The sequence below is a fragment of the Nymphaea colorata genome, chromosome 3, assembly GCF_008831285.2.
Source record: "Nymphaea colorata isolate Beijing-Zhang1983 chromosome 3, ASM883128v2, whole genome shotgun sequence".
Lineage (NCBI taxonomy): Eukaryota > Viridiplantae > Streptophyta > Magnoliopsida > Nymphaeales > Nymphaeaceae > Nymphaea > Nymphaea colorata.
The window spans coordinates 28,453,533-28,463,532 of NC_045140.1; positions in this window are offsets into that span (position 1 = coordinate 28,453,533).

Below are 10,000 nucleotides of genomic sequence, written 5' to 3' on the forward strand. Positions count from 1 at the left end.
CTTGGCATTCCTTTACAGAGGGTTGGCCAAATTTTCAATTGGAGATGCAGACTCGATAGAAGGATGTGTCTTTGCACTGCAAGCATGGTTCTACAAACATGTGGGGCCACAATCATGTCATTTTCAAAACACAGACGGTCAGTTATCTAGTATGGAGCACTACCGCAGAAAGATGGAGGAAGTTGATGACTCCACCATCATTTGGGACTTCTTTGATCGAGAGGTCATCAAGTCAAGATACACTTACAACCCAGTCAGAGGAAGTCTTCTATTGGGACCGTTTTTCATAATTGAATATCATCCGGAGCGTTGCCTCAGGCAATTCTCACTGCGTCAGAGGAAGGCATATCCAATTGAGTCGGAAGGAGCCATTGTGAGTGTGAACTAGACACTGAAGAGTGGTCCGGGATATACACCTATGCCCAGCAACGTTGGGAATCATTTGCTCACTTGTATCTTGTCCTTGGTCCAGGAATGGGTCCCGAATATGTAAAATGGTGGGATGAAGTTCGCCCATCTATCCTTCTGTCCTAGATTGTCATGTCTAGTTCATTGTCATTAAGCCAAAATTTGTCAAGTTTTGTCAAGTTATGTTAAACTTTGTCAAGTTTTGTCATTCTCATCTTTCTTTTAATATGTAATCAAAATTTGTCACTCTCATCAATTCACATCCTAACATTTTCAATTTTTCTTCTTGCAAGGTGAACATCCGCTTTATGGTTGAAACCAGAAGCCAAAGCAGGAGAAGGAGTGAAATGGAGCTTGATCAACCTTTTATAGGAGACAGGGGAGAAGAATCCTCCTCAGAAACACCTCCCAAGCTGGAAATAAATGACCCAGAATTTGAGGAATACAGAAGATTCGGAAATACATGATCATGTTCAATGAAGAACAAGCGCAGGCAGAAAAAGCCAAAAAGAAAGGGAAGAAAACAGAAAGTACTCATCAAGCAGTTCAGACTCTTCTGAAGACGCTACAACAGAATCTAGTAGTGAGGAAGAACCGAAAACTCCCAAGAAAAAGAAGAAGGGAGAATCCTGGAAAACAAAAATCCAGGAAGTTGAAAAAAGTTAAATGCAGTACAACTTAAAGGCAAGAACAAGAGGAATTTCACTTGCGAAGATTTCTACGAAAGCTTCGAAAATGACAAACACATAAAAAACTTGCCCAAGAAATTTATCAAATTTGATGGCCATGGAGACCCAAAGGCACATTTGGCCATGTTCTTTGCTGAATGCTACAAATTCCGCCACAATCATAGGGCCCTCTTTCGATGTTTCCCTAGAAGCCTAGAAGGAATTGCAGCACAATGGTATCGGGAACACATCAACCCAGTGGAATTGAAAAATTTTGACATGTTAATCAACCTTTTCATCGAAAGGTTCATTCAAAACGTTGAAACTGCACCAACGATCACCACATTATGCTATCTAAAACAGAGGCCAGGTGAAAAGGTGAGAGATTTTATTCAGAGGTGGAGGTCTTCTTGCAACAAGATGAGAGACCCAATCTCTCAATCCCATGCACTGGGATTGATCGTAAACAATTTGACACAACCATTAAGGAGCCTCATTTCCAATGCTCCAATCAAGTCTTTCATCGATCTCACTGAGAGGGCAGAATGCATTGAAGCAGGAATTGAGAATGGAGCTTTTGATGCTGTCATCCCGGTAAAAGTAAGGGAAGATACAAAAAGAATAGCAGAAGTCAGAATGCTCCAGCCAACATCGTGGCCAACGCTGCAGCCTTCAAGAAAGAAAAGTCCGAATATCCTAAGAATAAAGGGGTAATGGACAAAGCTAGTGGCAGTAGTATGGCACCAAAAACAAACATCCTGGATGGGGGTACGATAGAAATTTACCCCATTACAACAAAGTTATGAAGAGGTCATGCATATGCTATCGAAAGAGGTACTCTGTTTCTCCCAAAAGTCTCCAACCCCCCACCAATGATGGGGAAAAAACAAAGAGCAATTCTGCAATTTCATCGCGCTCCAGGACATGATACAGAAGACTGCCTTGTACTTAAAAATATTGTGCAAGATGCAGTTGACAAAGAAATAATCAAAGAGGTCAGTGAACAGCCGGACATTCTCAGAATCCTTTTCCTAAACATGGCAAAGGAATAGTTTCGATGGTCAGATTTTCAACAGGTCGTCAAATTATGGTGACAAACAAAAGGGATACAGCGTCCCTGGATTTCTTTGGATTGCTTTTCAAACATGATAAAGGATCCATCAATGCACAAACCGGACTGGTTAAACAAGACCATCTGACAGAGATTGATCAGAAGTCACAAGTGTGCGACCCTGAACCATTGGAATCCATTTTCAATGAATTGGACCCCTTACCTGAAGTCAAGAAGGGAGGGTTTAGCCCTAACAGGGGGAATGAATGGGCTTTTGAATTATGTGAAAATAGTCCGATCATATTCTCTGATAAAGATCTACCAACTGGAGGTGCATCGCACAATGACGCCTTGCACATAGTGATAGAGACAAGGGGCACCAGAGTCTCCCACGTTTTAATTGATGGTGGAGCAAGCCTGAACATCTGTCCACAACAAACAGCTCGTGAGTTGGGTATAAGACAGGCTGACTATACTCCATCCAAATTTTCATCCATGGATATGACGGGACAGGACAACCATGCCTAGGATGCATATGTCTGGATTTGAATATTTCTGAGACGTATCATCGGGTTTTATTTCATGTGGTGGATATAGAACCCTCCTTCAACTTGTTGCTTGGCAGGCCATGGATCCATGCTACCAATGCAGTTCCCTCCACTCTACATCAGTGTGTCAAATGGACTTACAACGGGAATTCTATAACCATCTATGCAGAGGATAGGGAAAGTCGGCTTGTACACCCAATGATTCCGGTACCAACATATACAATTGAGGTACCCAGTATTCGAGTCTGCAAAGAAGAAGAAATATCTCAAAGTCTTAGCAGGTTGGTCATTCAGAAACCAAAGAAACAGGTATGGGTGAAAAGGGGTACCAAACTTGAAACAAGTTACAAAAGTCATCCGTTGTTCAAGAAATTCTGCCAGAATGAGAAAGGATTGGATTTACTCATACGCCATGGCTACCAGCCATTTACTGGCCTTGGCAAACATGAAAATGGAATCTTGGAACCAGTTACCTTGACAGGACAACGAGGCACTCAAGCCTTGGGGTGCCAAAGCTATGAAAAAGTGGATGTTGAGGAAGAATTCAAGCCAGTACCTTTCGTCAAGAGCAATACCATAGGCAGATGTTCACCATCAATTTGAATCAACAAATCCGCCATCATTTTGTCATTTTGTCGTCATTGTACTCAAATAGACCAAGTGTCTTCATTTTGTAATACCTTCAAAATACAATGACAAATGCAAATTACTTCCATATACAATGTCTCAAATTTCATCTAACTTCTTTACAATCTTTAGGATGGCATTTGAGGATCAAACATCAAAAGCTTTTAAGGAGATAAATCCAGAACTCACAGAGGCCGAATGTCCAGAGTTCATCCAAATGAGAAAGCAAGATCAACCGTCACCTCTGATTAATGATCCGATTGAGGAAATTAACATTGGCACGGAAGAGAGTCCAAAGATTTTGCAAATTGGAACAAGTCTCTCAGCAGAAGAAAGAAAAGAGTTGATAGATTTCCTCAAAAAGCATCAAGAAGCCTTTGCGTGGACTTATGAGGACATGCCAGGACTTGATACAAAATTAGTCGAGCATCGACTACCATTGAAACCAGAATGCAAGCCAATCAAACAAAAGTTGAGGAAACTAGACCCTCGTCTTGAGGGGCAAGTTAAGGAAGGCCTGGAAGACCTACTAAAGGCAGGGTTCATCCGAACAATCGACTATCCTGAATGGTTAGCAAACATTGTGGTAGTCCCAAAGAAAAATGACAAAATTCGGCTCTGCATCGATTTCAGAGATTTGAATAAGGCTACACCAAAGGATGACTACCCACTTCCAAACATTGACTTGTTGGTAGACAGTACCGCAGGTCACGCTATGTTCTCCTTTATGGATGGATATTCTGGTTATAACCAAATTAAGTTGGCAGCTCAAGATCAAGCCAAAACATCATTTACAACCCCATGGGGTACCTTCTGCTATACAGTAATGCCATTTGGTTTGAAGAACGCTGGGGCAACATATCAAAGGGCTATGGCAGCTATTTTTCATGACCAAATGCATCAAATCATGGATGCATATGTAGATGATCTACTAATTAAGTCAAAAACAAGGGAGAATCACATCAACATTCTCTCTCAAGTTTTTGATAGACTCTTACAATACAAACTTAGATTGAATCCACAAAAATGTGTATTTGGTGTGGAATCCGGTAAGCTTTTGGGATTTATGGTCAGCCAAAAGGGAATCGAGATGGATCCTTCCAAAGCAAAGGCGATCATCGAAATGTCACCCCCAACAAATCTTAAGGAGCTACGCAGCTTGCAAGGCAGAATTCAATCAATCAGAAGGTTTATATCTAATCTCGCCATGAGATGCGAACCCTTCAACCATTTACTGCGGAAAGGAGTCAAATTTGAATGGGGGCATGAATGTCAAGCCTCATTCGAAAAGATCAAGAAGTATCTTCTTTGCCCACCAATTTTAAAACCTCCAATTTTAGGGGAACCTCTACTCCTTTACATCACAGTTAACGATTCAGCCTGTGGTGGATTTCTGGCTCAATATGAAGAAGGATGCCGAATAGAACATGCCATTTATTACATCAGTAAGACATTTGTGCAGTATGAAAAGAACTACTCGCACATGGAAAAAACTTGCTTAGCCTTGGTGTGGATGTGTCAAAAATTAAGGCATTATCTATTGGCTTGTGAAGTTAAAATTTTATCCAAACTTAATCCACTCAAATATATCCTCGAACAGCCATTTCTGAATGGAAGGATAGCAAAGTGGCAGGTTTTGCTGATGCAATATGATTTGGAATATGTGTCACAAAAATCAATCAAGGGGCAAGCCATTGCAGACCAATTAGCAGATTTTCCTCTATATGAAGAAATTAGAACAAATGATGATTTTCCAGATGAGCAAATCCTGACAACTGAACCAGAGCCGATTTGGGAGATGTACTTTGATGGATCTAAGAGCACAGCTGGGGCAGGCATTGGGATACTTTTCATTACACCAGAAAGGGAAATGATTCCTTACTCTCTCAAATTGAATTTTTCCTGCACGCATAATATGGCAGAGTACGAGGCCCTAATCCAAGGACTCAAAATGTTGCTCAAATTTAAAGTGCAGAGAGTTCGCATTTTTGGAGATTCTCTCTTGGCTGTCAGTCAGGTCAATGGAGATTGGCAAGTCAAAGATCAAAAATTGATCCCATATCAAGAGTTAGCAGCTTCCCTCTTAAGACAGTTCGAGGAATGTCAACTCTTACATGTCAAAAGAGAATTTAACCCAATAGCAGACGGTTTAGCCAGTTTAGGCTCTACCATTGCCTTCAAACCTGGAGAATCTATCAGATCTTTTGAAGTTGGAAGACTCGAACAACCATCTTTTGTCATACCAGAACAGGTGTTGCAAGCAGAAAGTAGAGAAACACCATGGTATCAGAACATCAAGGATTTTCTCCAAACTGGAACACTTCCACCAGAAATGTCTCGAAAAGAGCAAAGAGTTTTGAGACACATGTCTTCAAGATATTTCATTCTAGCCGACATCCTATACAGAAGAGGATTCAGCACAGAATATGCTAGATGTCTCGATGCAAATGAGGCACTAGAAGTCATTCAAGAAGCCCATGAAGGAATTTGTGGGGACATGTAGGGTATCAGACCCTCGTCAAGCAGATAGTCAGAGCAGGGTACTATTGGCCCACAATGCAAAGAGACTGTCACCAATTTGTCAAGAAATGCATCAAATGTCAGTTGCATGCACCATCAATTCATGCTCCAGCAGCGTACCTTCATTCGGTCAGCTCACCATGGCCATTCTCCATGTGGGCCTTCGACGTAGTCGGTCCAATCAATCCACCTGCCTCAAATGGATACAGGTATTTTCTTGCAGCTACAGATTACTTCACCAAATGGGTGGAAGCGATCACTTTAAAAACAGTCGAAGGACAACACGTAGTGTCCTTCATTCATAAAAATCTTTTGTGTAGATTTGGCATCCCGCATGATATCGTTTCTGATAACGGTACTCATTTCAAAAATGAGAAAATGCGCAATCTTTGTCATAAACACAAAATACAACATCACTTTTCTGCCCCATATTACCCTCAAGGTAATGGTCAGGCAGAAGCAACCAACAAGATTTTGATTCGTGTCTTAGAAAGGACAGTTGAAACAGGCCGAGATTGGCACGAGAAAATGCACAATGCACTTTGGGCGTATCGAACCACAATTCGGACACCCACCAATGCTACACCAGCAGAATTAGTATATGGAACGGAAATTGTCCTTCCATTACATGTCCAAAAACCAGCAATGAAATTTGCTGCTCTCATTGAACTCCCAATTAACAAATACCAAAAAAAGAGACTTACTCAATTAGACCTCTTAGACGAGAAAAGACTACAAGCGGCAGAGCATGCCGAAGTCTATCGTAAGAGAGTCGCCCGACATTATGCCAAATCAGTCATTGAAAGAAAATTTCAGGTAAATGATCTTGTTTTAAGATCCATAGTTCCACTCAGGAGTAGACCCAAAGGAAAATGGGCGCCGAACTGGGAAGGACCATATGTTGTCAAAGAGGTTCTACCTCACAATTCTTATCGACTGATTGATGCCGATGGGGTTGAAATCCCCGATCCAATTAATGCTTTGCATCTCAAAAAATTCTATACTTGAATTTGCAATTCAAAAAAAAAAAAAATTCAAAATAGTTATGCTTTGATAAGCACGTTTGTAACAATTTTCAAACCAACTAAGGGGCATGGTATCCCTTAGGGAAAAGTTTCAAAAATGCATCAAAATTTTCAAACTCAACCCATGTCTTGAAGACAATTGCAAGGGCATCGTCTTGAAATAGGCAAGAAATTTCACAGACATTGAGGGACTTATGTATAGTAATTAATGTTGGTCCCGACAATCGGCATTTGTAAAGGTCTAGCATGAGATGCCATAAGAAAAAGTCTTGTCACCTAAAAGACCTTGGCAAGATGCTAGAAAAAGCTATCAAGCGAAATGAGTTGAGCAATGAGCTCGGGGTGAGTGTAGTTGTTCCTCTGGTTCAAAGCTCAGCAGGCGCGGGTGGGCATATGACCTATGCTTACGCCGTGAAGCTAAAAAGCAATCCATGAACATTTTGCTTATATTAAGTCTCCTAAAGCCTTCTGAATTCGAGCAAGTAAGCCCGGGGAGTGTTTTACATTTGGTACCCTGAGGCCAACTGGTCTAGGAGTTACCGGCCCAAAGCTTGTTACAAGGGTTCAGAAGAAAGCCCGATAGACTTGATATTACACAAAGCAAACTACACAAAACCGCCAAAGCGGTGGAACTCCGTAGTAGCTTTTGGGGTGGTGAGGAATTTCTCCCAAGAGTGAAGGGTGGCTCAAAAAGAAAATCAAAATTCAAAAGCAAAAGAGAGTATGTGAAAAATTAAGTAAAAGAAGAGAAAAAGCACTTGCCAATGGTTTAGAAGGCATCGAAGGCAAATTTCTCAAAGCATCAAATGCAAAAACTTTCACAATTACAAAATTTTTCAACCAACATTAATTCCTCTACAAAGTCTCCAATGAGATGGAGAAAGATCTTCTTATTTCAGGTCTATGCCTAGCATTTCCCTTCGAGCGAGGATGGTTCAACATCATTTGAAAAATGGATTTTCCAAACGATTTGCAAAAATTTGGTGCGTGAATCTTTGCTATTAAGCAAATTATTCAATTTGCTTAACAACAAAGAGGGGCATCTGTTAACACCCCAAATTTTTCCACATCAAACTTGAAGCAATGTGAAAATTTCACAAAAGAATTGTGAAAATTTGCAATTTCAAAGCCAATTTCGAATCTAAAGAACAATTAGATTCAAATCGTGAATTTAACCCGATACACGAATCCCAATGCAGGATTACGAGTCCAAATTCAATTGCAAATGTCATTTGAAATCCAAATCCAATTACAAAATGCAAATTTTGACTTAGATCCAAGAATTGGATCTAATTCAGTCTAAAATGCTACGTGGGACCCACGTGTGGGCCCCACCTAGCCCGTGTGGTCAAGAGCCCTCCCCAGGGGCCATGCCCCCCTCCATGTCAAAAAAAAAATAATAAATAAATATTTTCTCTCAAATTAATTGAAGAAAAGTCATTTTCAAGAAGAAATAAAGGAGAAACCTAGGAAAAGAGAGACATTTATGTCTCTCTCTCTTCTTTAACCAGATCCTCCTTAAAGAAAAAATCATTTCCAAGGAAGCAATTACTAGACTGGTCAAACTCACCTAACCTACTTAATCCAAGTAGGTTTGACCCGGGTGCACTCAAATGTGGTGCCAATTCCAGCTAGGTTCGGTCACAATGGGCTCAACATAGTCAAAACGTAAGTCTGTCTCATGATCCAATTAATGGACGAAAATAGACTTTGACCGAACCAAACCCACTTTGACTAAACTCAGTCAAAGTACAATTTAGCTCAATTAAGAGCTTTCTTGACCCAAATTTATCAAATTACCTCAAATAAAGTCAAACTACTTGCAAATGAGCTTTGACTTTGGTCAATTGGTAGAAATTGATCAATTTGGACAATTTTGCCCTTCTGCGGTCAACTTAAGATTAAAAAGCCTAAAATGGTTTATGAAAGGCAAATAAACATTTGAATTTGTCAAATGCTTGAATCAAATACCAAATTTAAATTGAATTTCTCAAGTGAAAGTTTGATTCAGTTGAAATCCATTTTCAATCAAGTTTTGGACGAAAATACCCTTTTCGAACCAAATTTGATAAAATTTTTAAATTTTATTAAAATTTAAATTTAATTATCATAATTCAATGGCATTTGGAGCTTAGTAACTAGGTTTTAACCTTATAAGCTCGATTTCAAACAAAAAAAAAATAAATAGTATAAAATAAGGGCAAAACCCTGTGTAAGGGCATTTTCGTCCAAAATTTTGGTCAAAATGGTCACCTAGGTCTGAACCCAAGTTGACCAAACCTAGCCCAGCCCACCTAGCTCGTGGAAATGGGCTGAGAAATGGTCAATTAGAGCCTTTAAAGTCTATTTAACTCATTTTACAAGTCCCCAAGGTCTTAAGTAAGTTCCCAAGGTGAGTTAAGAAGGTGGTTGAACCCACCTCCTCCTCTATATAAACCTCCCCTTGGCCACTAAGGGGGAGGACGAAATTTTGGAGCATTCTATCAAATTGCTGCAGCCAAGGAGCTAGGAGGGAGAAGCCAAGGAAGAGAGAAGAGGTTCGTCCAAGCCCCCTTCCCCTTTTTCTCTCATTCTCTTCTTCACTTTCTTCTATTCTCCCCATTGATTTTGCTAAGTTAGGGTGCTTAAGTGAACCCTTACTTAGGATTTTCGTGGTGAGAAGCCCTCTTTACCACTCCAAATTCCAGCAAGCAAGCTATTTCTTATTCTAGCTTTGCTAAGCTTGAATCCACGGTTGGATTCTTGCTTAGGATTGCTTGGGTTAGAAAACAAGTGAAGACGAAAGACAAACATCAAGACCGACCGCAAGGTAGGTGATCTTAACTCACTTCTCTTCTACTTTAGCTTATTGTTGATTTATTTTAATTCCAACAATTCGTGGGAGGGTTTATTTTCATTTGCTTACGGCTGGGAATGATGTCCAGCTAAGGGAAACCTACGCTTCAATGTACATGTTAATGCATAATGCATGCATATGTCGGTTTTTCTTAAATATGAACCCAAGTATCAAATTTCGAAATGGGCCCCAAGGCCACGTCCCTTTCAAAGGAACCAACTTAATACCATTTTGAACTCCCTACCATGAGAGAATCCTACGGTGAGAAAGTGATTTTGCTACATCACGTATGATGAAAATGCCTATAAGGGATGGAT